Source organism: Pleurodeles waltl, chromosome 6, assembly GCF_031143425.1.
Source record: "Pleurodeles waltl isolate 20211129_DDA chromosome 6, aPleWal1.hap1.20221129, whole genome shotgun sequence".
NCBI classification, from domain to species: Eukaryota; Metazoa; Chordata; class Amphibia; order Caudata; family Salamandridae; genus Pleurodeles; species Pleurodeles waltl.
In genome coordinates this window covers 600,730,094-600,743,360 of record NC_090445.1, presented here as the reverse complement: position 1 = coordinate 600,743,360, position 13,267 = coordinate 600,730,094, and the positions used below count along the sequence as shown (strand labels likewise).

The following is a 13,267-nucleotide window of genomic DNA, read 5'->3' as shown; positions in this document are numbered from 1 at the left end:
GACGGACCGCCACAGACAGGACTGCCCAACAGCCCCATTATGCCCGTGGTGGAGCTGCCACGGTCCAACCACTGACACCACCAGGCTGCAGCCAGCCTGCAGCCTGGCAGTCCTAGCGGTTGTAATCCACTGGAGCAGCACTCAAGCAGCGCTGCCCTGGGGATTACAAGCCCCCATCCGTCAGCCTTTCCATTGTGGTAAACACCATCATGTAAAGGCCGGCAGAATAGGGGTGTCGGGGGGTCCGTGGGGGCCCCTACACTGCCCATGCACTTAGCATGGGCAGTGTAGGGGCCCCCATGCAGCATTTCACTGCCCGATGCGCAACGGGTGCTGTTGCAACCGATGCACCACAACATTGCTGCCAGCTCAATTACGAGCCGGTGTCAATGTTGTGGTGAGTGTTCCACAGGGCCAGCGGACTACTCCTAATATGGCAGTCAAAAGACCTCCAGTACTGGCGGTCTTTTGTCTGCAGCAGCTTCGGCGGTCCTGTTAAAGTACCGCCGAAGTCGTAATGAGTCCCTAAGTGTGTTATGGCTGCAAAGGTGTGTATCTCCGAAACTGGACCATGGCCTGTCTGTGTATGGTTCCAACTGTATGCCCCTGAGTCTGGTCCATTCTTTCCAGATTCTATAGTGTTTCTTGGCACATCCCCTCACCAGGAAATTGGGCTCTCAAGTCCCATACAGTAACCCATACCTTTAACCCATGTCTGTGGAGGAGGTGGGGGGAATATCTTCTTCCAGGCTCTCGCAGTATCCTTTTTGGCAACAATCAGGCCCAGCTAGAGATATGCCCTTTGATACTGATTACACCTTGGGTCATCAATAACATGTAAAAGGATAATATTAGGGTCTCTGGGGATCCCAGCACATCCTCCAACCATCCTAGAACCCCATTACAGAAGTGAGAGAGTGCGGGGCAATCCCAGAATGTATTGTATATACCTCCCTGTGGGTCATCGCACCTCATGCAGTTCCTCACGGCTATCAGGCCCATGCAATCTGTTTTTGCTCTAGTGAGGTAGACGTGGTGGAGCAACTTCAGCTTTATTAGTCTTAATTAGGATGCTATTACCGCCTCCCTAGGGGCTATCACTGCTTCCCTTCAATTATCGTCATCCAAATGACCCAGTTCCCCCTCCCATGTCCTCCTCACCATCTCCATTGGGTGTGGCAAATTATGCAAAAGCCTTTTATAAATCTCAGACAGTTTGTGATCCTTCTTATCTGTAAGAACCTTTGCTTTCATTGGGGAGAATTTGGGGATGATCTCCTCTTACTGAGTGAAGGGTAAGAGTGCTTGGCGAACCCATAGGTAGCGGATCGTAGTCTACCTCTAAGCCCTGAAAAAACTTCAGCGTCCCATTGTGAATCGTGTCCCCCATTGTGGAGATGCTTATGGTGTCCCAGGCCGAAAAAACACATAAGGCTACAACCTGTGGAAGCAGAGTACCCCGCCATAGTGGAGTTCCTAGCATCAACCTACCTGCCCAACCTATGGACGTAATAGCAGCGGTCTAGAGCCCTAGCACTACTTGTGTGCCAGACAGAAGGGTTTTTGGTGCAACACCACTATAAAGTAGATGCAGAAAGTTTTGATGACCCATCACCCATCTGTCTAATGCAAACGCAGATCATCGAATCTCGTAAACCACCATTCATTCACTACAAGCAGGTGTGCTGCCCAGTAGTACATGAGCATGTCTGGGGTAAATATCCCTCCCTCGTAAACAGGTTGACCACATTTCCTCAGGGCTATTCGAGGTGGGCCACCTCCCCATAGTACTGCTCTAAATTGTGCATTCACCGTGGTGAAGAACACCTTGTCCACTAGGAAGGGGTGGTTCTGTAGATGGTAGAAGAGGCATGGCAGAGAGACCATTTTTAAAATGGTTAACGTCTATTGCAAGGCCATCCAGCTGGGGTACTAGGTTTCTTTCATAGAACCTTATGCGTCATCGGTGATGTAGACTCCTAGATATTTGAACCCTGAAGCAAGTATTGGTTTCTCCAACAGCCATGGCATATCCACTGGGCAAGGAGCTGTGGGGTAAATCTAAGACTTATTGATATTCACATGAAGCCCAATTATGTTCCAAATATTTCTAGAATTTGGAGAGCTCTGGGTCTTGATGATGCTGGATCACCTAAGAACAACAGGACATCGTCCTCGTAGAGTGAGATTGTGTCACTCACCTCAGAGGTCCACTAAAAACCCCGGAACAGCGCATCAACTCGCACCCAGGCCGCCAGTGGCTCAATCACAAATGAACAGCAAGTGTGATAAAGGGCAACCCTGATGGGTGCCACGTGCCACCATGATCCACTCCGAAGTCACTCCCCCAACGTGCACCCTAGCCTTAAGGTTTGTGCATAGTATGTGCATACAGCCAATTAACTTTGGTCTGAACCCCATGTGAGGCAAGAGAGCGAATAAGTATTTCCAGTCCATCAAGTCAAAGGCTTTCCTAAAATCAATTGAGAGAAGGGACCTATGGCCATGGTAGGTCTTGCTCAACTCAATCATGTTATACACTTGCCTTAAGGTGTTTCTGGTTGACCCGCAGTCGGGTGATAACTCCTATTAGTAGGGTGGCCAACATCTTGGCCCAGATTTTCACCTCCGAATTCAACAGTGAGATCGGCCGAAAGTCTTCACAGTGAGTGCACTTTGTACCTGGTTTCGGTATTAGAACTATTTCCACATTTCTGAGGGCTGTTGGTAATTCACCTCTTTCCAGGGCTTCCTTGAATGCCTCCAGTAGCAGAGTGCCAATCTGAGGCCACACCAAGTGCCAGAATTCCACTGGGAAACCATTAGGTCCCAGCACTTTACCCACTTGTATCTGCACCAAAGCTGCATGCAACTCATCACAGGTGACATCAGCCTCCAGGGAGTTGTGTTACTCCAGGGAACAAACAATGAATCATCAGGTCAAGCACAGATGTATGTAAGTCTGCGCGAGGGCTCAGGGGATCTACCCTATACAATTCCCAATAGTAGGGTGTGAAGGCATGCGCACTGGGCATACTCCCAGGCAATCGAGGGCCATTTTTAGCCACCAAGAAAGTGACTGGGGCCCTCTCTCTCTTGGAGTACACAGCTAGTGTAAAGTCTTACTGGCCTTGTCACAGCATTGATAAATTCTGCTGCAAATGGCCATTCATGCCTCCATTGCTTCTTGTGTGAGCTCCTGCCTAAGAAGTGTCTACGTGTGCAGCGATTGCCATAGATGTCAAATAGCGGCCCTCGAGGTCAACTGCATGTTCCTCAAGGCCTTTGACTTTCTTCCAAGCCTGGTCCTTTTGGTTTTTGGAGTAGCCAATGACATCCCCCTGGATGGTAGCTTTCTGGGCTTCCCACATTGTACCCCAGGAGATAACACATCCCTTGTTTTCAGTAAGGAATCATTGACATAGTTGGTGAACATTTCCCCAAATTCTTCTTTTTGAAGGCTCCAACGGTTCAAGTGCCAACCCACCTCCACCCTCCTCAGACCCAACTTAGATCTATTGCCACCATTGAGTGATCAGAGAGGCCAGCAGTCTAGCGTCTAGAACTGGTGGCCATTAACGTTGATGCTGGAGAAAATAGCCTAGCTGAGAGAAAGATCAGTGGGCACAAGATTAGAAGGTATACTCCCTTTACCCCAAGTGATGCCCACTCCACATATCAATCAGATTTAAATTGTGCATAAAGGTTGAGAGAAGTTTTTGACACTGATCAGCATCAACCGGGGTCGAGGAAAGGTCAAGGCATATGTCGCACACCCTGTTAAGGTCACTACCCAGTAGCTACGGGGCATCTGGAAGCTCTCAGATAAGGCCACAAAATTTAGTCAGACAGTCAGATGCCAGGGATGGAGGGGCATATACACAAAGCAAGGCAATTGGATGGCCATGTAAGGTGCCAGCGCCCCGCTAACCCACACCGCCACGCTGTTTACAATGTTGTAATACGGTGGGCGGTGTTGTGGTGATGTGGCGGTGGCGGCGGAGCAAGCTCCACTAGACCGCCAGTATGGCTGCTGGCAGCTTCCCCACCAAATAGTGGCGGGTAGCAGCCAGCAGACATACTATGGCGGTCTTCAGATAACCAACACTGGCGGTCATATGGCGGCAGTGACTTCGGCAATCTACAGAATAGACCACCGAAGTCATAATGAGGGCCTAAGTCTTTAGCAATGCAAAGGGGATCTGTGAGGAAATGGACGAAGGGCACCCCTCTCTGTATGAACCACCTGTGTCACCTCTCTGTCACCATGGGGCTTGGTATGGGTAGGCAGGAGATGCGTATGAGCACCTAAGGGGCACTTGGGGGATCTCCAATCTGAGGAAGGGAGAGAGAGAAGAAGGAAATTAAATCGCCTCACCCCAGGATATATTGAGTCTTTGGTGAATATAAGTCACTTGGCGGCTTCTATTGTCTTGGAATCATTCCCACAGAGGGTCAGCACCACAGCCCATTCAGCTTCCCGAGGTCTATAATGAATACTCAACCCATAAGGGTGAGACTTTTATTGTGTGTGTCAGCTGTGTATCTCACTCAGGTGTCCATGACCTGGATCCTCTCTGGACCCCCATGCTTCACTCGGCCCCTATGTCCTCTGGCCCCTTTCGCAGGGTTCCCATTGTTATGTGATGGGTATCTGGCGGGCCGAACAGTGAGGGTGACCTCCTCAGGGCTGTCTGTGGGTCCGCGCCCAGCCCTCTTTTGGCCTGAGTGGTCTAGACCCTCTGCTCAGAGGCTCTCAGCAATATCAGAGCCCAAGCCGGGTCTCCAGACCATTCATGCCACTAGATAAGTCCCTGCCACCTGCTTCACTTGAGGCAAACTGGGCATATAAAATCTTGCTAGGTCCCCAGGCTCAGAGACCCCCTCTGTGGCATCTGCCCTCCACACTCGGAAGTCGTGCCCGCACAAGGGGAGGCCCTGAATCTTGTCCCACCTTCTGCCAATGTGTCATCAATTACTTGTGCTGCGGCCCCAAATCAATCACCGCCTTCTCAGCCTCTGCTGTCTTCTCTTGCAGCGTTTTAGGCCCTTTGGTCTGTCCTGCACCCTCATGGCCTAAGCTGTTCAGTGGTGGTTGCACTGTGGCATTCCTTCCCGGACCTCCATCAGACCATAGGGAGGTTCCTTCTCTTGAAGCCCAGTTGTACACCCAGTGCCCCGCTGGAGTTAATGTAGACCGTGCTGCCTCTTGGAGATAGTGCCATGTCAGCCCCAGTCTAGGAAGCCACACCCAGTCCTGTACGACTGTGGATGACCGGAGTGTTGTGCTGCTCACGGACATCGGCGATACCTTGCCACGCGCCCTACCAATGAGACACACACACAGTATTTTAGCTCTCAGGGAGTCGGGCAGATACCTTTCTCCCCCTCCGGCCTTTTATTATATATATCCTGCTTCCCCCCGCCTTCTGGGTCAGGTCCCAGGGGTCCAGGCATCAAAACCACTAGACCCTCCCTAACTGGACCAAAACACTTGCATCATCAATGCACACACAAAATATTTCAGTCTCTGGCTGGGTGGGGGATTGGGTCTCAAGTTGTACCTCCCAGACTGGGATCTAGTCTCTCCGCCTTAAGTCACCGGCGAGCTAGTCACCGGCTGCCTTAGAAGGATAGGCCAAGCTGCTGATGGCAGCTCCTCCTCCAGATCATGTCCGGGGCTCTCAGTAGCAGAACAGTCTGGGAGTTGGTCATCTGCTTCCTGATTGTCAGGAGCCTCTACAAAAGTTGCCTTTTTAAACCATGACACATTTTGTGTTACCTGCTCATTACCGTTTCTTGCTGTCACCATGGTTCCGGAGACCCCAGTCACTGTCCATACCCCTGGTTCATAGGGCGTGTGGAATTTCCAGCCCGGTTTCCGGTCCTTGATTATTACCCAGTCACCTACTCGGATGTCTCTTACCATGGCACATCTTCTTTTGCTCACCTTATCATTCATTTCCCTCCTCCTGGTTTGTGTGTTCCCCCGGGTGATAAGGGGTGGGCCGCCACCCTGGGGCTGTGGGGATAGTATCTCGCCTTTGCCCAGCAAGCATTAGTGACCAGGGAGTATGGCCAGTGGTGCAGTGAGGGGTTCCTCTGTACTCGTGTAGGAATCAATGAAGGCTGAGCTCAGGGTCACTGGTTTCTAAGGTGGCAATTCTAAGAGTCTTATTGAGCGTCTGCATAAACCGTTCGACCTCTCCCATTTACGTGGGGCCATTGCGGCATGATTTTTCGATGTCTAGTGCCGATGCACATCATCACCTCTTGAAATTCATGTCCTTGGAATGGGGGTCCATTATCAATTTTGATTTCTTCTGGGAGACCAAACATGCCAAATTTTTCTCCAGGACCGGACCCACATGTGCAAAGGCAGTGGATGCAATGACCTCCACAATTGGATACCTGGAGTACCCATCTATGAGAGCAGGGTGACCCGGCCTTCCGGAAAACTTCCAAAGTCCAAACTAATTTGCGACCACGGGGTCGTGAAGGCTTCTTCAGTAATGATTGGGGCCGATACCTCAGGGATGGTCGTTACCTAAAAGGCTCGGCACTGTCGCACACATCTGTCCATTCCCTCTTCAAGTCCAGGGAACCACACCTTCTCCCTCATGCATGCTTTAATTTTGGTCATCCCCTGATGACCTCCATGTGCCAGCAGGATCACGCAATGTTGTAGCCTTATGGGAATGACTAGTCGGAGTCCCCATAGGAGAAGGCCATCAGACTTCAAGCTTGGTTCATTTCGGACTCTCCATAGTTTTGTTAGTTGTTTTCACTAAGCCACAGTCCAGTTCCCTGTGTTCCGGAGAAAATTGTGCCAGGAGCCACCTTCCAATGCTTGTTTGACTCGTAGCAATACCTCATCCTCCACAATAGCTTCAACTATTTCTTTTGTGCTGAGCGCCTTAGGACAACTACCCTGAGCTAGTGCTTGCATGTGTGCCTCACTGTTTTCTTCATCTTGGCTGGTGGCCTAAGCTGGTTTCAAAGGGTGCCTTGACAGGGATACTGCAGGATTTTTGGCCCCAGGTTGGTATACTACATCCATGCAATAGTGCTAGAGCTGAATTGCCCACCGTTCAATTCGTGGAGGCGGGTGTGGTGCGCTCCCCTTAAACAGAGGGACAAGTGGTTGATGGTCGGTGACCACTTGAAAGGGTCTTCCTTGTAGGTAAAGGTGGAAGTGACCACACGCTCACTTAATGGGCAGGGCCTCCCTCTCCATTTGAGAGTAACGCTGTTCAGTCAAAGTTAAAGCTCACTCTCTTGTGCTAGGACTGCGCCGAGGCCTACCAGGCTCGCGTCGACCACCAGTTCGGTCTTCTTCGTGGGGACAAAGTAGGCCATGGTCGTTTCACACAGAATGGCCTTCTTGAGCGCTTGGAACGCGTCTTCCTCCCAGCTCCCCCATACCCACGGTGCATTGGCTTTTGTGAGTGCTCGGAGTGGCTCTGACAGTGTGGCTAACTTTGGGATGAACCTGCCACAGTATGTCGCTGTTAGAAATGGCTCTTTGGTTGGCAGTCAGGTTACCCCCTGCCCAAGCAAGGACCCTGACTCTAGTCAGAGTAAGTCACACACAATCTAAATTATCCTGTACCCACCCTCTGGTAGCTTGGCACTGAGCAGTCAGGCTTAACTTAGAAGGCGGTGTTGAGGGATTTTCAGATGCCCTGGGACTATGTGTGGATTTCCGGCGCTGACAGGACAAAGTCACAGGCGCTGCATCGATCCGGTGGGTGTTGCATGGAAATTTCCACCACATGGCAGGCACTGCGTCAATTGCTCTCTGGAAGTCGGGCTGCATCATTCCGGCTCGGCTGTGCGTCGATCCAGTGGGCCATGCGTCTAATTTCCAGTCACTACGCTGGCGCTGCATCGATCTTCTTGTTATGAAGTCGGGCTGCGTCGTTCTGGTTCAGCATGCGTTTAATTTTTCACTGCAGTGCAGGCTGTGCGTCGTTTCTGGCAGTCTGTACGTCGATTTTCACCGCACAAGGAGTCCTTCTTGTAGAGATTAAGGTGGTCATTACAACCTCGGCGGTCTTTTAAGAAGACCGCCGAGGGACCGCCATGCGGAAGACCGCCAGTAGTGGCGGTTTGCCGCTCGGCGTATTATGACCGTTGGCTGCCCTCCGTCGTTTTTTCCGACGGAGAGCCGCCAACAGCCATACTTGCGGGCGGCGGGGAAGTGGAGGTTGCTCCACCTCCACCGCCACGCCAACAGAACACCGCCGAGCTAATCACGTCCTGTGATTCTGCGCGGCGGTGTTCTGTTGGCGGTGTGGTGTTGGCGGAGCTGCCCCCATGGCTCCCGTCCCCTCCCAGAGGATCGACGGAACAGGTAAGTCGATCCTCCGTTAGGGGAGAGGGCGGGGGGTGTTGTGTGGGTGCATGGGGTGTGCGTCTGTGTATGTAGGGGGGGTGAGTGCGTGTATGCTTGCGGGGGTGTTGCGTGTTTCGGAAATGTGTGCGGGTCTGTCTGTATGTATGTCTGTATGGATGTGTCCGTGAATGTGTGAATGTGGGTGTACGTGTCTGAGTGTGTGTGTGGATGTTGGCATGTATGTCAGTGTGTGTGCGTGTATGTGTGTTGGTGGTGCCTGCGTGCGTGTCGGGTGTGTATGTGTAAGGTAATGTCGGGGTGGGGAGGGGGGCCCTGCCACCTATGGGGGGTGGCAGGGGTGGTGGGAGGCGTAGGGGAGTGAGTCGGGTGGGGGTGGGGGGTGGGGGAGACCCCTCTCAGGGCTAGGGAACTGATAGTGCTTACCGCCATGGATTTCATGGTAAGCCGGGTCACAATACCGGCAGGTCTCCAGCCCAGCAGCCGTCTCCGCCCTGGCGGGCGGAACGGGGAAGCGGCGGATGACCATGGCGGTAACCGCCATTGTCATAATACTAAAAAAAAGACCGCCAGCCTGTTGGCGGTCTTACCGCCGCTTTAACACCGTCCGCCAGGGTTGTAATGACCCCCTAAGTCTTTTTGGACGTGAAACGTCGGGGGACAGGAGGCAAGCTCTATCCTAGCCCTTGGAGAGCACTTCTCACCACAGCCAGAGAGCAGCAAGGCAGCAGGGCAACAGCAAGGCAGCAGTCCTGCACAGAAAGCAGTCAGGTGAGTCCTTTGGGCAGCCAGGCAGGTCTTCTTGGTAGGATGCAGGTTCTGGTTCAGGTTCTCTTCTCCAGGAAGTGTCTTGTCAGGTAGAGTGTCTACCTCAGAAGTGTCTAAGTTGGTAGGGTCAGAGACCCTGCTTAAATACCCAAATGTGCCTTTGAAGTGGGGGAGACTTCAAAGAGCGTCTTAGAAGTGCACAAGGTCCCCTTTCAGTTCCTTCCTGTCTGCCAGGGTCCCAGCAGGGGGTGTGGCAGTCCTTTGTGTGAGGGCAGGCTACTGCCCTTTGACATGTAAGTGTCAAGCCCTCCACCCTCCCAGCCCAGGAAGACCCATCCCAGATGTAGATGTAGATGTATGCAAGTGAGGCTGAATATCCTGTGTTTGGGGTGTGTCTGAGTGAATGCACAAGGGAGCTGTCAAGTAAACCTGGCCAGACATGGATTGGAAGGCACAGAAGGATTAGAGAAATGCTCACTTTCTAAAAGAAGCATTTCTAAAATAGTAATATAAAATCCAACTTCACCATTAAGCAGGATTTTGTATCACCATTCTGGCCATACTAAATATGACCTGGCTACTCCTTCCAGATCAGGATCTGCCACTCAAACAGTATATGAGGGTAGCCCCAGTGCTATCCTATGAAAGGAGCAGGCCTCACAGCAGTGTAAAAATGAATTTAGGAGTCTTAGACTACCAGGACATATAGAACACACATGTTCATGTCCTGCCTTTTACCTACATACCACCCTGCCCTTATGGGCTACCTAGGGCCTACCTTAGGGGTGACTTATATGTAGAAAAAGGGGAGTTTAAGGCTTGGCAAGTACTTTTAAATGCCACGTCAATTGGCAGTGAAACTGCACACACAGGCACTGCAGAGGCAGGCCTGAGACATGGTTAGGGAGCTACTTATGTGGTTGGCACAACCAGTGATGCAGCCCACTAGTAGCATTTAATTTACAGACCCTGGGCACATGTAGTGCACTTGACTAGGGACTTACAAGTAAATTAAATAAGCCAATTGGGTATGAGCCAATGTCACCATGTTTTAAGGAGAGAGCATATTCACTTTAGCACTGAGTAGCAGTGGTAAAGTGCGCAGAGTCCTAAAGCCAGCAAAAATTAGGTCAGAAAAAGAGAAGGAGGAAGGCAAAAAGTTTGGGGGTGACCATGCAGAAATGAAATTTCCAACAGTCGTCATACCCAGTAAACTCCGTACTTCTGTCACAGTGTTCGGGGTGGGAGCTTTCCGGATGGCATTGGACTTTCGTGGGTCCACTTGGATACCTTCTTGGTTAAACATGTATCCGAAAAACTCAATTGATGTCTGAAAAAACACGCACTTGTCTCTGTGGAGGGTGAGCCCATACTCCGACAGTCGTTGGAGGGTGTTCTTCAAGTGCCGATGGTGGTCCTCTGCCATTGCTGAATAGATTAGTATGTCATCACTGACATTCATGACACCTTGTAATCCAGAGAGAGTCTGTCGAATGGTGTCCTGAATCACCTCCGCTGGGGACGATACGCTGAAACTCAGGCGTTTGTACCTTCTCAACCCGAGATGTGTCGAGAGTGTTGTGATGTATCTGCTCTCCTCCGCCAGCCTCAGGGGGTGATCCCCGCATTCAAGTCTAATTTGGAGAACCACTCAGATCCATTCAAATCGACGATAATGTTGTCTGTGGTCGGGGTGATGTGCCTCTCTCTCTTGATGGCCTGGTTGGGAAGTCTCATGCCAATGCAGAGCCAACTTTTTCCAGGCTGCTTCAGCTTCTCCTGGATCACCCTGGGTGACACCCAGGTAGTGGACCCGGATACTCTCTGAATGACGCCTTGCTCCTCGAGGCTTGCCAGCTCTTTTTCTACTAGCGGTCTCAGGTAAAATGGTATCCGCCAGTGTCGTAGGGAAACCGGCTTCACAGCTTTGTCAATGTGTAGCTTGATTGGAGGTGCTTTGAGGCACCCCAGGCCCGTGAATAAGTTTGGGAATTTCTTGAGCAGCTCATCAATTTGGGACGTCCTTATGCTGTTTGCAGATATGACCAGACCTAGTTCCTCTGCTGCTTGACTGCCAAGGAGAGTGTCCGCTTCCATGTCTACTATATAGAATGTGATGTTGATTGTCTGGCCCTAGGCCTGCACCGTCATGGCCATACGTCCCTTGAGAGGTAGCAGTATGCGGCTTCCATACATTAATATTTTGGTGTTTGATGGGGTCAAGGGTGGTTGGGGCTGGAGGCGGCTATACTGTTGCACGCCCATCACATTCACTAATGCTCCTGTGTCTATGAGGGCCTTGACCGGAGACCCTGCATGTAGGCTGAGGCCGCCGGTGTCTCTTTAAATCATTTGCGAATAATATTAAGAATACTTCTTCTTCGTCTTCTCCGAGGGAAGAGTCTTCTAAGGTGTATTGAGACACCGGGCAGTACGTGCCTCGTGCTGCATGTTCATCTAGCGATAGCTGTTTGACCGCCTTGGTGGGAGGGCGCCTCCCTCTCACTCCTTTTCCCCTCATTCCTCCTTTGCAGACAACTGAGAAATGATTCAGTTTGCCACAGTTGGAGCATGTTCCCCTTGAGCCAGACAGTCTCTTGGGTTGTGTTCTTCTCTGCCGCAATATTCACACCGTCCTCCTGGCTTAGCGGCATACGGTCTAGGTTTCCTCTTTGTTTTTTGTAGCTGCATTGCATCTGTATGTTCTGTTTTGACTACCAGGGTTTTCTCTGGCACGTGTGACAATGCCATTTCCATCTCAGCTGCTCTGACTGCAGACAAATCATGGGTTTGTGCCATGATTAGAATCTCATCCAGACTGATATTAGGTTTTCTCAATATCAGTCCTCCCAGTGCCTTGTTCTTGCATCCTTGTATAATTTGAACATGTACCTCCACCTGTTGGTCATCTTCGGTGCATGTGCTGGCCCAGAGTCAAGCGTAAAACTGGTCAATGGATTCACCTTCTCTCTCCCTTGCCTGTCGTAGTTTGAACTGTTCGAAATCCAGGTTGAACTGCAGATCGAAGTGCGCATTCAGGGCTCTCACTGCTGCATCGTAGTTGTCGTAGGCACTGGTGTTTGGCAGATGTCTGAATAGTTTGTATATTTCATCGCCCATGAAACGTAGGAGTAAGGACCTCTTGACCACTCCGTCCTTCTCACGGGTGGCTACGAAGTAGTTCTCCAGACGTCCAACCCATATCTTCCATCTAGGTGACGCCATGGCAGGGTCTGCTAGCTCACTGAATAGCAGGGTCACACCAGCCATTGTGTGTTGTGGTGGTTGGTGAGTGGCTGGTGTTGGCTCTTCTGCCATGATGATCAGGCCACTTGTGTTTGTTTATTTATTTTTCTGTTGGATGACTTTCATTTAATTTTTTCTATATTGATGGTGTTGCCTGACTTTGTACAAAGCTTGTTTTTCCCCTCCACTCTTTCCACATTTGCTTTGTAACCGTCCCGTTTCTTTTAATTTTTTTCTTTCTTTTTTTTCCTTACTGGGCTGTCGTGTGCAGTGTGAATAGTGTTATTTTGGGGGGGTGCACCACTCCGACGTTTGACAGGGCACAACCTTTGGTAGCTCCACGATAGTAGCAGCAGCAGGCCCTTGCTGTGCGTGGTCCAGCCTTTCCACCATCTGGGAATGCTATTGTGCGACCTGCACGTTTATCTGAGCTGTCCGAAACGCGATCACCGCGGTGCTGGTCCTTCCCAGCACTCGTCCTTCAAGGCGTAGACGTGGGACTGAAAACCATCCTCATCGCCAGTGTTGTGTTGCGCGTGGACATGGGCGATACCTTGCCGCGCGCCCTTCCAATGAGACACACAAACACACACAGTATTTTGGCTCTCAGGGAGTCGGGCAGATACCTCTCTCCTGGTCCGGCCTTTATTATATATATCCGGCTTCCCCCCGGAAACTGTCCCTAACTTCTGGGTCGGGTCCCAAGGGTCTGGTCATCAAAACCCCTAGACTGTAACACGACATTACATGGAGGAGATGCCCCTTAAGTGGGCTCTGGCAGCAATCGGGGGCAGCCGTAAAGGGACACTCACGTGGTCAGTTGCATCCATGCCTCAAGCGAGCCCACCTCCTACCCTCTCTTCAGTTCCGCTTAGCTTTGGCAGCAACGAGGCCCAC

General features: G+C 51.2%; 1 protein-coding gene across 1 annotated transcript in view; it reads left to right on the top strand.

Annotated features, from left to right (window-relative positions):
• ITPR3 (inositol 1,4,5-trisphosphate receptor type 3) overlaps window positions 1-13,267 on the top strand; it is a 467,836-nt gene that overhangs the window by 190,272 nt on the left and 264,297 nt on the right. The gene's annotated exons all lie outside the window — the stretch shown is intronic.